The sequence below is a fragment of the Pleurodeles waltl genome, chromosome 5, assembly GCF_031143425.1.
Source record: "Pleurodeles waltl isolate 20211129_DDA chromosome 5, aPleWal1.hap1.20221129, whole genome shotgun sequence".
Classification (NCBI taxonomy): domain Eukaryota; kingdom Metazoa; phylum Chordata; class Amphibia; order Caudata; family Salamandridae; genus Pleurodeles; species Pleurodeles waltl.
Window position 1 is genome coordinate 1,733,419,372 of NC_090444.1, and position 18,556 is coordinate 1,733,437,927.

At 47.7% G+C, this 18,556-nt stretch overlaps 1 pseudogene; it reads left to right on the forward strand.

The window, feature by feature from the left end:
• Positions 1 to 18,556, forward strand: part of LOC138296721 (cytochrome P450 2K6-like) — a 390,473-nt pseudogene that overhangs the window by 186,946 nt on the left and 184,971 nt on the right.

Genomic DNA, 18,556 nt, shown 5'->3' on the forward strand with positions numbered 1-18,556 from the left:
ATGGCAGTAGGCACTATCAGTGCGGGGAATTCCTTCCCTGGCACTGATAGGGCTTTCACCCATTCCCTCCCCAGAGTCCTTCCTCATCCTCCCCCTCCCGACTCCCCCGACATACACACACCTACATGCGCATACATACACACTCATACACACCCGCATATCCACATTCACCCATGCATGCATACATTCATGCACACACATTCACCAACACTCACTAACATAAATTCTAGCACACACGCCATCACACGACACAACATACACGTACACTCACATCCATTCATGTACACACACATTCCACATGCCTCACACCTGCATGCACGCATACAAACACAGTCACACACACACTCCCACACACACACAATACCCCCATCCCCTGTTGGAGAACCCGACTTACCTGCTTGCAGGGAGTCCTTCAGCAGGAGACGGGACGCAACGCTGGTGCCAGCAGCAGCATTCGCCAGCAGGGCACCGCCAGGCCGTATCATGGCTCATGATGCGGTTTGGCGGCGCTCTACAGCAGCGACACCTTACTGCCGTCTGCTGCCATGACCGTAGCCGGAATTCCACCAGCCTTCTGGCGGAATTCCAGCTACCGTCATATTTTGGTGGACGGTTGGTGGCCACGGCGATGGTATGTATTGCGGCTGTCGCCGTGGCAGTAGGCGGCTTTTATCGCCAATATAATAATGAGGGCCTGAGAGCCTTTAAATACTGATACCCAGCATAATCTGTGAATGGCATCACATAGACATACTCCCTGCCAAGAGAAAGACCTACATAACTGAGACATATATTTTTCTCAATATCTCCAGAAGTAACACAATGCTTAATTTTGAGTAAGGACATCACTGCCATAGAGAAGCATTGAATACCTACAAAGCCCTTGCCCAGAGATTCCTACAGTACTGACACACTGCCTGTCCAGTGACATATATGAAACAATGACCGTCGAAAGGATTTAATAATCAAGTTTTTAACATGTGTTTCTTTTTTCAGATATATTTGAAACCATTTTCTTTGCAATATCCCCTCAATGCTATGGAGTGGAACTTGATTAAAGAGAAAAGTGTGTTTAATGCATGAAATGATAAATTAACAGACTTTCATTGATGGTACTTTATATCGCATTGATGATTCTACAGTATAACATTATGTTAGATTTTTGTTTGCCAGAACAAGTTGAATATTGACATAGCTCTGCCCAATAGGAGCCCTAAAATAGTGGCACAGCTTCTGCACTGAGGGAGACACTGACTAGTGACATACCCTCTGCACAGAGATCAGGAATAGTGACATACTATTTCTCCAGAGAGAGAGAAAGAGAGAGAGCTGAAGTATTGGTATGCTCACAGAGAGAGAGATTTGGAACAGTAGAGCACTGGCTGTCCCCAAATGGACATTAAGGGGCACATTTATGGGATCTGAGAATGTGTACAAAACCCTGGGCGTTGCGTGGGAACACGCACACAACACCAATGGAGCCCTTTCCCAGTGCAGGATAAAGCTATGCAGCGATTTGAGCTGGGTTGCCTTACTCTTGATTTTTGGAGCCTCTCCATGCAACACAAAGTGGATTTGCACGACTTCAAACATCTGACTTAGAAGTATGTGCCACACATGTACCATGTTGTGTAGTGCAAACATGACACAAGCCTCTCATAAATATTCCTCTAAGTTCTGACGCCCCGTCCCAGTCCTGAGACCTAATTAGAATATTGACACACCCATTGCACAGAGAGTGAAACCTAGATGAGTGACCCAGACAGCAAAGCCAGAATAGTGAATTGCATTAGTGCACAACCACTTGTCTACAGAAAGTCCTACAATACTGACACATCCCATCAGGTGAGAAAATAATTCTTGCTTTAATGTCTTCTTAGCTGTCTGTCAGGATCTTGTCATAAAATAAATAATTAAATACATACAACATGTATAGAAATATACATCCATATCAATAGAGGACTTTTGGGTCAGCTCTGTTCTCATATTACTGAGTGTCCTTTTCACTCTTTCCATCATTGACAGTGAAATGCATCACATTTGCACGGCGACCTGCAAATGATTTTGCTTTAGTGTTAGTGCTGGTTGACCAGTTCTTTGGTTTTGTTTTTCTCCTTCTACAAGTCCCTTTTCAGCTTCTCTTTTTTATTCTAATGTTTCTTAAGAGGACTGTACTGCTCACCAGGCAGTGCTAACAGGTTGCTTGATTGACGCTCCTTTCACCTGCAGTGTGTCACATCCCATGTGGCCACTTCCTCTAAACCAGGAGACGATTATAGAAGGCTTTTATCCACAGTGTATCATTCTCTCACCATTCCAAGATGGCCAATGTTGGACATGGCCCTTCTACAGGGTCATTCCCCAGACTTTTTGCTTTTGCCTCCTTATTTTTCTGACCTTTGTTGGCTGACGTTGTGACTCTGAGCACTTTTTCACTGCTAACCAGTGCTAAAGTGCATGTGCTCTCTCTTACAAATTTGGTATGATTGGATTATACCTGATTGGCATATTTAATTTACCTATAAGTCCCTTGTAAAGTGGTATCCCTATATCCAGGGCCTGTAAATTAAATGCTACTAGTGGGCCTGCAGCGCTGCTTGCGCCACCCACTGAAGTAGCCTGTCTAACCTAAGCCTGTGTGTGCAGTTTCCTGCCACAGGGACCTGGCATCTAAATTTACTTGCCAGGCCCAGAACTCCCCTTTTACTACATGTAAGTCACCCCTAAGGTGCGCCCTAGCTAGCCCTTTGGGCAGGGTGCCATGTATGTAGAAAGGCAGGACATGTGCGATGTTGCGTGGCCTGTCCTGGTAGTGACAAACAGCCTAACTGGTGTGAGTGCTGCCCTCTCATAGGAATGCATTGGAGATGCCCTGCCTTATGTGTAAGGGGTATTGTCTGATTTATGAGGGGTAGTGTAGGCATGTTTGGTATGGTTGTAACAGTGGTAAGAAATGTTGCTTAGTGGTGTGGGTATATTTTTTATTACTATCGCAGAAATGCCACTTCTAGAAAGTCTGGGCAGACTGACAGTTGGGGCTTTGTGCATACTTCTCAGACAGCCTGAACACAGGGAGGGTGGAGGTGACACAGAGGTGCATCTACATATTGTAAAGCCTTCCTGGGCTGAGAGAAGGGAGAGGCAGGGCACACCTGCATTTGTAAAGACTGTGCCCTGGCTCACACAATAGGGTCGTTAACCCCCCACTGATGTTTGGAGCCTGTGCTGAAAGGAGAGAGGGGGCACTCCCAGAACCAGTTGTAACTGGCTGGAACCTCTTCTCCCTACCATTGTGAAACACTGTAAAAACTGACTATAAGTACAGGGGAATTTTCCCCACAATTTGAACACTCTTGGAACTGAAACTGGACACAGAGCGCTGATGAATGGACTCACCAGGAAACCACCTTGGACTGCTGCTGCTCTGCTGACCTGTGACCTGCCTGGTCACCAGAAGGTCTGGCACCACCTGCACCCCTTGTGCTGGCCTGGAGCTGGGCCCACCAGCCCTGTGCTCCTTGTGTTTGGCCTGTTCCCAGGGGCAGGGTGCTGTACCCCTGACCCCTGCCACAATCCTTACAGCTGGGACAGAAAGCGCTGTAAAAAGCGCTCTGTGGGATGCCCTGGTGCTTTGCTAAAGCACCACTCGCCTGAAGGGAAATCACCGCGTGGCACCGAGTTCATAGGAGTGCCCTCACGCTTGGAGGAGCACTTTCCTGCCGCTGTAATCACCGCCGCAGACCGGGTGTAAAGCAGAGCCCTCGCGCTTCAATGAACGCTCTCCTGCCGCGAAAAATCACCGCCGCAGCCTGGCTCCCTTTGTGTGTGGGGCGCCGGAACCGCGCTGCCTCCAGTGCCCCCAGGGCACTGACAAGATCTCTCTGAAAGGAGCCTGCCACTCCTGTCGTGCTCCTGGGGTGCACAGACCTGGACCCTTGCCCCTGGGGTACTGGTGAACTTCGCTCCACGTGGGAGCCACCCTCAGCCAGAGGAGACGGGCAGGAGCTCCTCCGGAGCAGCCCAACCTCCGCAGCTGCCCTTCGAGGTCGCGGGCGGGAGGAGACCTCATCGGAGGTCACTGCGCCGTGAGACCTCGTTACCATCCACATCGCAGGTTCCAGGTGCGGAAAGGGAGTTCCTTTTCCCCCTGACACTGCCAAAGGGGTGTGATCACCCCATTTCACCATAAAGGCAGTTGCTTGACAATTAGGCCCCCCCCTTCGGAGAGGGCCGTCAGAGGTCAGGGGGGGGGGGGCCCCACCAGGATTGCAGGTCCTCGGAGGGGCCCGTTCTTTTTCTTCCGTGGAGAGGGTGTAGATCACCCCTCCTTTCCAGGAGACTGGCGCGGCCCCTGTTTTCCATGCATAGGAGCGCTGGGGGCCCCCATACTCCTCCTTAGGCACTGGAAGTGCCTCTTCATCCAACCAGGTACTCGTTTTCTTTTTTTTTTTATATTTATTTATAATTTTATATAAACAATATACAACAAAAATATAGAGTTCTTCCCTCTGCCCTTACAATTGTATCTCAAAAACAGTTAAACAATAGTGGATTCTCAACACTTCAAGTATTCTTCATGGCTCGAATCTCAAGAGTTCTTAATGTTCAAGCTGAGTTAGCTCCAATAGAAGTGTCCAATATATGTATGAAGCAGTCCCCTGCCACGAGAGTTCAGCAGGTCGTCAAGCCCAAGGGCCGGGCTCTAAACATATAGGGAGAGAGAGAGAAACAAAAATCTCAACAAAGTAAAGAGAAGGACAGGGAGAAAGAGCCAGGGGGAGCAAGTAGTTCTCGCAACAGCCGTTCCATCTGACTGCAGCCTGTAGAAACGGGGACAGCCCACGACACCTTAAGATTCCCGTCCACAGCAGACCCCTTAGACAGATTCAGATTCAAGGTATAATCACAGAAGCGCCCAGATGTCCCGCGGCCTAGAGCCAGCCGGCATTAGCTCCCAGTAGTTCGTTAATTTCTCCTGGCAGAACGCAGCATCTTGCAGCCAATCCGAGGCCCAAGGAGAGCGAGCCCAGCCCCAACAAATTGCCACCCTGCGCTTAGCCAGCAGCAACATCATACCAGCCAGGCGTCTCATCGCAGTCTGCACTCCACTCATCTCACCCAGCAGCGCCATCAAGGGAGAAGCAGAAATCTCCTGACCAATTATCCCAGAGAGCGCACAGAAAACCGTCCTCCAGTAAGCATACACTTCCGGACAAGCCGACTCCAAGTGTAGAAAATCAGCGTTAGTGGCCCGGCATCTCGTACAGATGTCATCCGCCCGCAGCCCCATAGCACATAGACCTCGAGGGGTGTAATATAGCCGGTGCAAAAACTTAAAATGTATAAAGCATAGCCTGTAGTTGGGTGAGAGATCCTTCATATACGCACAACACGCTCTCCAGGCATCCTCTGTAATGATCTCCCCTACATCCTCCGCCCACCTCACCTTCACCGACAGCCCCACCCCCTGCTCCTGTACACAGCCATACAGCTTTGTGATAAGCCTCCAAGGAGACCACGCACTTCGCACCGCCTCCAGCGCGCGGCAGGGCGCGTGGGTCACAGGGGAGCCCGTCCGCCCACACAATAGGATAACGGGATCGACACTCCGCTGTTCCAGTTGACAGAGGTAACACAACCGACTTCGTCCAGTTTATCGCCACTCCAGAAATACCTCCAAACCTGACAATCTCATCTAACAGCGCATCTAAGTTGCGTGCAGGGTCGCGCACATACAGTGCCACATCGTCGGCATGGAAATCAGAATCACTCTCTGTCGGAACGGCAGCCCCCTCTCACTGTGGTGTTGTCTCAAAAAGGCCGCCAGAGGCTCCATTGCGATTGCAAAAAGCAATGGCGACAGGGGGTATCCCTGCCTAGTTCCACGCGCCACCGCAAAAGGCTCCAACACACAGCCGTTCACCTGCAAGCGGGCCACTGGCTGCGAATATTGCAAACGTATCCAGTTCACAAAACGTCTGCTCATTCCCACCCTTTCCAGAAGCGCAAACAGATATTGCCATAGCAATGAGTCGAACGCTTTAGTAGCATCTAGAAACACCACTGCAGCCACATCATCGGCAGAAATTAAACCAGCAATGACAAAGAATGTTCGTAGGTTGTGCGCGGTGGACCGCCCTGGAATGAACCCTGACTGATCCGGAAGCACCAGTCTCGTCATAAGAGGCTGCAGCCGAGCCGCTATCATTTTAGCCAATATCTTGTTATCAATATTAATCATCGATAGAGGTCGATACGAATCACAGCTAGCTGCAGTCTTACCAGGCTTAAGGATCGTGACAATAAGCGCCTCGCGCAGAGGGGCCGGGAGGGCTCCCTCCTGTAGGGCCTCATTATACATCTCAAGCAGATAGGGCGCCAAGATGTCAGCATATTCTTTGTAAAACGCCGGTGTCAACCCATCCAACCCAGGGGCCTTGTCTCCGGGAAGGCCCCGAATCGCAGCCTTTACCTCTTCTATAGTGAAGGGGACATCCAAATATTCCCTATGCGCCCTGTCAAACCAGAGAAGACTAATGTCTGAGAAGTATCTTTGAATCACCTCCACGGGAATCGCAGAGGGGGCAGAATACAGATCCTGAAAAAATGCAGTGAAGACCTTCAAAACCTCAGACGTACCCATCACTCATTCTCCACTCGGATCATCCATCTCAGCCACATAGCTGCTAGCCCATGGCCTGCGGAGTAAACTCACCAAGGTGCTCCCAGCTCTCTCCATAGCGTCTGGCCCATGCAAATTTCCCTAAGAAGTGTAATTCTCTCAGAGAGGCCTCCTCGTATGCCGAGATCGCAGTCCGTAAGGCCGCCAATGTAACTCCCGACCAATCCAACACCAGCCGGGCCTCCAGCTCCGCAATCTGGCCCTCCAAGTCAGCCAGCTCCCGCTGCAGCGTGCGTAATACACTGTGTTGCTTTGAAATACATGTCCTGCGCACGACCACCTTAAAGGCTTCCCACAACGTGCCAGCAGATTTCACCGAACCTGCATTCTGTTCGAAATAAAGGTTAATATCTTGGTGCAGCTCCTCACGGAACACCTCATCTCTAAGCGCCTCTAGTGGAAGTCTCCAAACATAAGTCTGAGTGGGTCCATCCAAACCGGGGAGTGGTCTGACAGTGTACGAGCCAAATGGTCAACGGAGCGGGTCCATAAAGCTACATCGAGCAAGCCTATCCAACGATCAAGGAGCGACCAACTATTATGCACATAATTTACACAAGTGCCCTCCCGGGCCGCAGGGTGTCGCATCTGCCACAAATCCACTAACGACGCATCCTCCATAACTGCGGACAAGACGCGAGCAGCAGCAGAACGTTGCACCCGAGCCGCACTTTCTCTATCAAGGATAGGATCAAGGGTCCCATTGAAGTCTCCTCCCCATATCACAGCTCCTCCCCTCAGAGACTCAATCAATCACCAGACCTCACTGAAGAACTCAGGGTCATCTGTATTGGGTCCATACACAGATGCAAGGCGGCACGGCCTATCCATCAGTACCCCACTAAGCAGTACATACCGTCCCATTGGGTCAATAATCACCTTACGAGTGCGCCACTGTAACCCTTTCTGTATCAAAATCGCTACGCCTCTAGCATAACGTGAGTACACAGAGCGATGGGGCATCAGCGCCCCCCCCTCCGTCGGCCCCCCTCAAATGAGAGTTTAGCTTGCCTCTGCTCCGCCTTCCCGGAGTGCATCTCTCACTCAGCAGAACGTCTCCAGATATATAACGCTAACCTCCGTGGAAGTTCAAGAAAGGGAGCCAGGCGTACAGATCTCGCGCACCAAGTCTGCTAGGCTGCTTCCAGTCAGCCCTGTCCGACCCCGGTCATCCAGGTCGCACACTCAGCTCTGTCACACCAACTGTTCGCACAATATGTGTTCCAAAGGGCACCGCAGCCCCTCTGACCTTTATAAGACGGGCCCAAGACACAGGGGCCAATTCACGCCGTACTGTTTCCAGTCAGCCCTGTCCGACCCCGGTCATCCAGGTTGCACACTCAGCTCCGTCACACCAACTGTTCGCACAATATGTGTTCCAAAGGGCACCGCAGCCCCACTGACCTCTATAAGACGGGCCCAAGACACAGGGGCCAATTCACACCGTACTGCTCCTCCACGTTGCCCTCCATGCCAGGCAAGGCAACTTCTGGCCAGCTATTCACAGCCAGCCGCGGGACCATCCCACTCCAGCCAGGAGTGAGGGAGAAGGGGGGGGGGGGGCCGTGGTCCGACCCGACCACCAAGTGGCCTCCCAAAACCCCCAGACACCAAGATATGGCCCAACGGAGGTCTCCTTCACTGCCCAGGGTCGTCCTCCAGCAATAGGCGGCCTCCGGCCACCGAACGCTCCGTGCCATCCGCGCGGCCGACAAAGCAATCCCCAGGTGTAGAGGGTGGGGGGCCGCGGCACAACACCGCCGCCGAAAGGCACCCTGGTGTGTCTCAATGGGCACAGCCCCAGGAGCCCTCCAGGACTCCCCGGGGTCCGCGCGATGCAGCTCTGCATTCGGCGCGGTGGCCAAGACCACGCCATGAGGGGACCGGCTTCCCCTCTCGTGCCGCCGATCTGCCTCCGCTCTCTGCGGCAAGAGGGCGACGCCGATCTCAGGCACTCCCCCGCCGCCTCATTGCTCGGCCAGCGCCGTTCTGGCCCGGTAAATATTAAAGTTGGGCTCCTGTCTGAGCAGAGCCTCACGGAGTGCCAGGCATCTTGCTGGCTGGCTAGCTCCACCCCCCCAGGCACTCGTTTTCTAAGGGACCAAGAATAATGATAATCCAAAGTTCTTTGGCTCATATATTACCGACCTGTGTTTGATGTTCTTTGTACATATATGTGTTAATGTTCCTTTTCTAGGCATGTCTAGCTGATATGTATGTTTATGACTTGTGGTATATTCTCTAATGTTCCTTTTATGGGTATTTAGGAATTGTTCATGACAAGTGCATATACCTTTTTCCTATACTTCCTGACTACTGCTTATGTTGCAGAATCCTGAGTACTTACGTGTTCTAATGTGACCACTGCATATTCGTGCAGAGTATTAGTAACTTGTGTAACCCTCTGACAACTGCTAGGGTAGCAGGGTATTGCTTACGTGTAATGTTGGTCTAATTATGTTTTGTGCAATACAGATTATTTTAACATAGCTCAGTGTTGTGTTTACTTTGTGGTGTGTATTTTGCGTCACGTGTGTTGTGTGTTGTACAAATGCTTTACACATTGCCTCCAGGTTAAGCCTGACTGCTCGTGCCAAGCTACCAAGGGGGTGAGCAGGGGTTATCTTGGACGTGTAACTCCCAAGCCCTGGCTAGAATGGGTAGGTTCTGCCTGGCTGAGGTGCATACCCTAGCCAACCAGAAACCCCATTTCTAATAGCCAACAATTTGTATCTGAATGGGTGCAGCCATGCTTGTAATTTAAAACAACACTGGACAATTTGCAGTACCTTTGCAAGTTGGAAAATTGCTATCATGTTTAGTTTTATTCCAGGAAGCATATTGTTTAATTTCGTTATAGAAAGCATATGGCCATCCTATTTAAACATCAGTGTGTTTTCTTATTTTGTACATGTATTCTTTGAATTTATCTTGTATGTGTCAAAGGAAGAATGCAATAATGCGCTAGTTTAAGATGTAATGGATGCATGAGAACAAATATGAGTGACAGAGTACATGTATGATGACTTGGGTGCTTACACAAACCAGTGACACAAAAGGCACTTTCGTTCATGATCTAGATCTAATGGCATTATCAATGTTTGTTATTCTTCTATACTGCAGCTCTACAATTTATTCCCTGCTTTGTATTTCCTACCTGGGAATCACAAGACTGTACATCAGAATATAAAAGATATACATTCTTTTCTGCGGAAAACATTTTTAGCGAGTCGCAATGAACTGAAAAGCGAGGAAAAGAGAAATTTCATAGAAGCATTTCTTATCAAGGAGAAGGAGGTAATGAATAACACAGTTTGTTTGCATTTAAGTTCCATATTTATTTATTCATGGTTCAAACTTTTGAATTTCTAATTTAATGGGGTTATTGTTTAGTATTTACAAAACAACACTGTTAATATTTCTGGCACCAGAATAGTAAAGCAAATCTCAATTCACACTTTCTAGTTTTCTCTGTTAAAAGCATTTATTGATGTGAGGTCTGATTTAGAGTTTGTCAGACAGGTTACTCTGTCACAAACGTGACGATATCCTGTCCACCATATTACGATTCCCATAGAATATAAAGGGATCTTAATACGGCGGACGGGATCCGTCATGTTTGTGATGGATTAACCCCATCCGCTAAATTCTAAATCAGGCCCTTACTATTTCTTTTTTAGTTATGTTTCAAACCCTTTTCATTTGGAATATTCTCTCAAGTTTAAAGAGTGGCACTAGATTAAAGAGAAAAGTGTGTTTCTTTCTTTGCCTTTTAACATACAGTTGAACGAATCAAGTTATGTTAGTGGTCCAAGATGGGTATTACTTCGTTCCTTGTAAAAATATCACTTTGAATAATACCTATTATTTTTAAAAGTGAATAATACTTTGAAGAACAACTTTAAAAAGATATTTTCTTCAAGAAGAATTTCATACAGTATGAAAATATAGATCACCACAAAAAATGTCAATTGAACACTCTTTTGCATCCAGGAAAATCAGATTTAGGGCAAATAGATCCTTCATAGAGCAGAGGAAACCAAGGTCCTGGGAAAAGCCTGAAAAGGTTTGTTACAACTAATGAAAAGATGCCTTGTCAAACCTAATGAGAGGACCAACAACTCTATCATGTTTCTAGAGGCTAGGCTGTCTACAAAACTACTTTTTCCATTCAAACCTACCAACCACCTTTCATTAAGCTTTCAAAAATGTGCTAGTTTGCTAGGTATGCCTAGGTGCTGGCTGGGCTAGTGCCAAAAATCCACAAGCTCCAAACATTGCAAACAAAAGATGCATTTTTACAGCAGAAACGTGATGTGTCTATGTTGCGTTTTCAGTATTTTCCAATTGTGGGTTTTGAGGCCACCTGCAAAAACTGGGTTCACTTTTCATGTGGAGACACGTGGAAACACTGGTTGGTTGTCAATTCGTGGATCTTCACAGATTAAAGAAATTTCCAACACAAAATGTAAATAAATTATTAATTCTAGCCATATGTGCACTTTCACCTTTTGTATAGCACTATGGGAAATGGAACTGAATCAATAGAAGTTACACCACGGTGGACACCCTCAGATGTTTAGATTGCAAAAAAACAAGGAGTTCTTAGTAAGGGCCAGACTTACATTTTGGCTGGCAAAGAAAACTCTGTTATACTGGTGGAGGAATTAATGTCTTCCATGCTGAGGCTACTCTGCCTGCCAAATTTAGAAATGACTGCCAAGCTGGCAGTCAATTCAAAAACATTGTGAGGAGCCACTATCAGGGTGGATCCTGTCAATACTTTTTTATGTTTGATGCAGTGCTCTATCAACACGATGGAGTCATCCATCAAGTTTTAAATTTTCAAAAACAAAATCCCAAAGCCGGATTTTCTTTTTGGAAAAAAAAGCCCCTCTTGTCATGGGAGCTATCTCCCACGACAAAGGGTGGCATAAGACAGTTTTCACTGTCCCTTACCACCATAGTTTTCCAGGTGGTGAAGGGCAGTGAAAGCTGACCTGCATGTCCACACATCTAAATTAGGTACCGGGACAAAGAGGTCAGCCACAGATGGCCCTTATTCAGTCAAGACGTGAGCGGCGTGCATCCATACCAGCGATGGAGTCATCTTCCCCATGGTTGCACCAATGGTCTGTCTGCATATCTATATCACACTGGCAGACTATTAACATTGCTGTTACGATGGAGTAGCCTTACTGCCACTGATATAAATCTGATACTAATTTTTTAGAGATAATCCAACACTTGAACTGTTTGGTTTTAGCACCTGCAGGTGAGCCCTAAAGCCACGTCAAAACACCAACAACTTTATTGTCCATTCAAATACTATTCACACACCGCACAGAAGACTTTCATACCACCGGGCACAGGCCCAGTCCAACAGATCAGTGCACTCACATCACACTACTGCTCCCATTCAAGGGCCCATCTCATTCATACACCACAGGATGGAATCACCTATCAACCAGGCATCAACCTAATTCCACACACCACAAACAAACCTATATAAGGACATATGTCAAGACATGTTGATAGTTGGTTCGTCCACAATCGTCACAAATCAATAAAGAGTTGGATCACATTTTTACCACCTATCAATACCTCCTTACTTTCTGAAAATTACTCAATGTGTGCCTAGTGAACCTTTACTAATGGCTTCCATGACAGCCACACGAAGATCAGAAAATCATGTCTTACAGGCATTTTTTTCACACTCACTGTGGTAAATCCTATTTCTTCCAGTTTGTGAATGCAAGTTGGGGGTGTCTGAGAATGCCTTCCAAGATCTACATTCCTTGAACTGAATAAGCATAGCTACCTTTGAAACTATGGCAAACACGCTGGGTAATGCTGCCTAAGTTCCCTAAAGAGCACATTATAAACTATGAAGAATGTTAGTTTTTCACACACAGGTAGTCAGTAAGAATGTTGCATATATCCCATCCACTTTTATGTGCAGTGCTGTGACTGCACTTCTAATACAGCAAACAGGGCAATCATTTTACCCATATGTTTGGCATTGGTGCAGGGTTTCTGTAATGTTATGATTTTTTTTGTCACAGTGGAGCGTATCCTTTTGCTAACATAGGAGCAGTCAGAGCTGATCCATGGATTAACCGAGTTGAAGAGCCAAGTGTTCTGCTTCATGTGGAATGCCATAATTTAGAGATGGTGCATATGTGTAGGGGCAGATCATTACACCCTTTTGGAGTCAATTAGGAGAAATCACTTCTCCTTGTTCTAATGCTGTGTATGAGTGGAACATGAGTGAGGATGACTTTGGCTGACCAAAAATGTCTGGAAGGTTTCGGATATCTGAGTCAGTATTGAGGTATGTTGGACCGGTGCTGTGTAAGGCCTTGCATGTGTGTGTCAGGAGTTTGAAAAGAACTGTGGATGGGGAATCACTGAAGCTGTTTGAGGTGCAGGGTTTGTGTATGTTGGGATGTTGAGGGAGGAGGTTACTTGTTGTGTTCTGTGCGGTTTGGAGTCATCTGCTTGATTGAGTGAGCGAGTAATTTAGTATCAGAGTGAGTGATGTGACTATAGATTTGAGTCCTTATTTGAAGATAAAGTGATGTCATCTGCATCTGTAATACTATGACTATCTGCCTTCTGCCAATGCGAGATCCCTGTGAAAGCACACCTAGCCAACATTTTTCTACCCGATCGTGTCTCTGTACTCATCTAAGTCCTGACTAATTGCTTATACTTGCCAGGTGAACCTATACCAATGGCTTCCATCTATAGCTACTTGAAGCTCAAGATAACATGTCTATCATGAGCATTCAGTGCACTCACTGTGTTAAAGCCAACTCCCTCCAGTTTGTGGATGTAAGTTGGGGGTGTCCAAGAATGCCTTCAGAGTCCTCTATTCCTTGAACTGACTGACATTTGAAACAAATAGAAACATACTGGGGAATACTGCCTAAGTTCCCTAAAATAGTAAGCCAAACAAAGGTCCTGTGGGACCCATTCATAAACACTTCTACTTTTGGGTTGGAAGTGTGAAATTACTAATTCAGTTTAAAAGCTAAATGTAGCACTGTTGGTAAATGTGCCCCGTTTGTTTGCTTCATTACACTTGCTAAGGGTCCCACATTTCTTTGACTTATTACAATTACTCTCGTTTTCATGGGCAATCAGAGTGGTCCTTGTGGTATATACATAAGTTCCCTAAAAACACTTCAAAAAATAGTAAAGACTTTACATTTTTGTCACACACTGCACTCCACCAACGTGCGCAGTGTAGAGACTATAATGCACTTGGAAACAGAACACCTACCACATTCCGATGGCAGATAAAGGTGTTGTGCAGGTCACAGACGAAAAGTAAACAAAATAAATGCTATGGCTGTTTGCCTAATGAAGTAGTGGCCCACGGAAGTGTGGGTATCCATTAACATCCATTGAAAGGTTTGCCTTATGGCAGCTCTACCTTATGTAGTATCCCAATACTTCTTTTTTCTATGGTATAACATAAAACAAGTAAGAAAACACAGGACTGGCTGAGATGGTCACTGGGGACAGTAAACACAATACTCCTGGCACTTTTCTTGCTTCGAGCAGACTCTAAACTGATGATATGGTTGAATAGTTTTAGCTTTTTCATGAATGCAATGGCAAAGTGTTGATCCTGCAGCTTTGCAAACAATGGTTGATGTGCACACAAATGAACACAAATTGTTAAACAATTTTGACATCAGAAACAAACTTATTGAGTGCAATGCAGTGTTGTAGCAAGCCCTGCCCAGGCCTGGGAAACAAATTGGAAAAAGCTAAGCGAAGGGTTTGCATCTGAAACTCATTGGGTCATGTAAATCAGCCATGAATACTTCTTCCAGTTGTGCATGTTTATAGTACACAACTGTGAAGCAATATTTGTGATGATTAAACAAGAAACTTATTCAAATGTCTTGTATAATTACAATTGTGTTTCAACTTACTAGTGTATTGTATCAGTTGATTACTTGGAATATTTTGTTTTATATTGGTTACCACATAGCCCTAGGGCACTAGCTGTACATGTTGACTCGTGCATTTTGGAGCTCTAGCTTTTTTCAATCCTGCAGCCTTGCCACATCCTCTGGAGCAGATGAAGTGGAGGCTGCTTCTTCTGTAGCAGGAAGACTTTCAATGACAGTCAACTGAAAGTCAAGGAAAGTCAAGGAAAGATCCAAGTCTTTCTCGGATGGTCTGACAATATGCATTGTATGTTTCCATTTGGATCAGGTGAGTAAACAGTTTCTTATATCAAGTGGGAATTTTACGACCTGCATTGTATGGCTGAAGAACCAGGTCATTCTTATCACACCTCCCATGGAGTTGTTGTAAACAGGTATACAGGAGGATTTGTGACCCCAACCATGAGGTGTGGAGAAGTGTGGCTCAATGGTTAGAGCAGCAGACCCTGAAGCAGAGATCTGGCTCAAGACCAGGGTTCAAGTCCTGCTTCGGCAGGTCTTGGGCTCAATTCCCTTTGACCAGATAATTCTCGCCTCAGTGCCTAATCTAATTCATGGGTCCCACTCTGCAACTCTGGGCAATAGCTTGCTTAATCTCCACAACAGCCCCAACAGTGCTTGGATGCCTGGCTTCACCCTGGGGGTGCTCAGGAGTAGGCGCCTCACAGGGAAAAGCCAGGAGGGGTTCCATAGCGGTATGAATACAGCGCCTTGAGACCCTAACGGGTGAGTAGTGCGCTATACAAGTGCAAAATTTACATTTACATGAGAGGGGAAGTGCTCTGAACATGAATTATAGTAGGTACAAACACATCACACCTATCAGAGAACTTGACAGCGAGCAGTTTGTTGGAACGTAGTGCAGTCTCTTGGATTTTGGAGCTCCTTATCGACAAGCTCCTGCTGGAATCCTTTGTGTGGACTACAAACTGTACCACATGCCACAGTGCCAGTTTTGTACAGCTCACTGAACAGCTCTACTCCTGTATAGAAGTTGTTCACATAAAGGTTATAACCTTTGTGAAGAAGTGGCTGGACAAGCTCCCATACAATCTTTCCTGTGACACCTAGCTTGGGAGGGCAACCTCCAGAGTTTATTGGAGTCCTTCCCTGTCTACACACTTATGCTGTGTACATGGCCAGTCGAACTCTCACACAGCATGTAAATACTTGATACCATTACAAACCTTTTAGCTTTAAATGTACTGGCTGAACAGCTGCCACCCTTTGTGCATGATCAAGGACTATGGGGTCATTACGACCCCGGCAGTCCCAGACCGCCCAGCCGGCGGTGGCGGTAGTACCGCCAACAGGCTGGCGGTGTCACCCAGCCGTATTATGACTGTGGCACATTCCCCATGGTAATACTTCCGGTACCACCAGGTGGCAGCCTGGCAGTCATAATCCACCAGGGCAGCGCTGCAAGCAGCACTGCCCTGGGGATTATGAGTCCCCATCCGCCAGCCTGTCCATGGTGGTAAACACCGCCATGAAAAGGCTGCGGTAAGGGGGTCTCGGGGCGCACCTGGGGGCCCCTGCACTGCCCATGCATGTGGCATGGGCAGTGCAGGGGCCCCCAGGCATAGCCCCATCTCTCATTTCACTGCCCGAATTACGCGCAGTGAAATGAACGATGGGTGCTGCTGCACCAGCTGCACATCAACATTGCTGCCTGCTCTATTACAAGCTGGCTTCAATGTTGTTGTGACTTTTCCGATGGGCCAGTGCGCGGAAATGCTGGTTCTGTCCGCTGGCCCAGCAGAAAATTCATAATAGGGCGCCAAGCATACCGCCAGCACTGGCAGTATGTTGGCGCCCGCAGCTTCGGCGGTCTTTAGAAAAGACCGCTGAAGTCGTAATGACCACCTATATTCTTTCCAGGGGTACAAATCTCTGGAGAGCGGACAGACGGATGTTCCACAAAAGGCAGAATTTTGATCAACGTGGTTTGGATGGTCCTAGGGCAATGCTGCAGTTGCAATTGAAATGAAGCATGCACTACAATAGTAAAAAATTATCTCTGCTCATGTACAGTGTGAGGATGGGTGTTACCCAAACCGTGCAAGTAGACCAGTAGGTCTGCAAGCTTGTTTTCTACATACAGCATCATCAGTGAATATGGAATTTGGGGCTGAACTAAATTGGGGGGGTGGCAAGAGAACACACCATAAATGGTTGCTGTCATAAATACCTGCTCTCTGGGCTGTTATCCCACTGCATAGGATGATCTTGTGAAGGAACAACATGACTGCCATCAACATGTCCTTTAAAAGCACTGAAAGACAAGTCCTTGGATGGACCTCTGCAGACTGAAAAATCACTTTCAGGTTTTGCTCCATTTTCCCTCCTTCAAAGGCTGTCTCAGAATTTGCTTTCTCAGTCTCTGATCCTGCCTAATTGGCTGTCCTCCTTAACCCGAGTTAGGGCCTGGGCAGCAGTCATCCACCTGAAGGCCATCTTTGCTGACTGGCTAAAATATTCCTTCTAAAACAATGCCACATGCCCACTGTTCCATCCTGGGGAGTGCAAAGCCACAGTCTCTCAAGTCTCTACAGTGGGTGGTTTGCCCACTGTTCCATCCTGGGGAGTGCAAAGCCACAATCTCTTAAGTCTCTACAGTGGGTGGGTTGCCCACTGTTCCATCATGGGGAGTGCAAAGCCACAGACTCTCAAGTCTCACAAGTGGGTGGTTTGCCCACTGTTCCATCCTGGGGAGTGCAAAGCCACAGTCTCTCAAGTCTCTACAGTGGGTGGGTTGCCCACTGTTCCTTCCTGGAGAGTGCAAAGCCAAGGTCTCTCAAGTCTCTACAGTGGGTGGGTTGCCCACTGTTCCATCCTGGGGAGTGCAAAGCCACAGTCTCTCAAGTCTCACAAGTGGGTGGTTTGCCCACTGTTCCATCCTGGGGAGTGCAAAGCCACAGTCTCTTAAGTCTCTACAGTGGGTGGTTTGCCCACTGTTCCATCCTGGGGAGTGCAAAGCCACAGTCTCTTAAGTCTCTACAGTGGGTGGGTTGCCCACTGTTCCATCCTGGGGAGTGCAGAGCCACAGTCTCTCAAGTCTCTAAAGTGGGTGGTTTGCCCACTGTTCCATCCTGGGGAGTGCAAAGCCACAGTCTCTCAAGTCTCACAAGTGGGTGGTTTGCCCACTGTTCCATCCTGGGGAGTGCAAAGCCACAGTCTCTCAAGTCTCTACATTGGGTGGGTTGCCCACTGTTCCATCCTGGGGAGTGCAAAGCCACAGTCTCTCAAGTGGATAACAGTCTCCACTGGTTCTGAAGGGGGCTTTGTGCCCAGGGTGCTTCATCCTGCCAAGGACAGAGATAGTGGATGTGATTCTCCACTGGTTCTGGAGGGGGCTTTGTGCCCAGAGTGCTTCATCATGTCAAGGACAGAGGTAGTGGATGTGATTATCCACTGGTTCAGGAGGGGGCTTTGTGCCCAGAGTGCTTCATCCTGCCAAGGACAGAGGTAGTGATTGTTTGTCTCCACTGGTTCTGGAGGGGGCTTTGTGCCCAGAGTGCTTCATCCTGCCAATGACAGAGGTAGTGATTGTTTGTCTCCACTGGTTCTGGAGGGGGCATTTTGCCCAGAGTGCTTCATCCTGCCAAGGACAGAGGTAGTGGATGTTTGTCTCCACTGGTTCTGGAGGGGGCTTAGTGCCCAGAGTGCTTCATCCTGCCAAGGACAGAGGTAGTGTATGTGATTCTCCATTGGTTCTGGAGGGGGCTTTGTGCCCAGAGTGCTTCATCCTGCCAAGGACAGAGGCAGTGGACGTTTGTCTCAACTGGTTCTGTAGGGGGCTTTGTGCCCAGAGTGCCTCATCCTGCCAAGGACAGAGGTAGTGGATGTGATTCTCCATTGGTTCTGGAGGGGGTTTTGTGCCCAGAGTGCTTCATCCTGCTTGTGA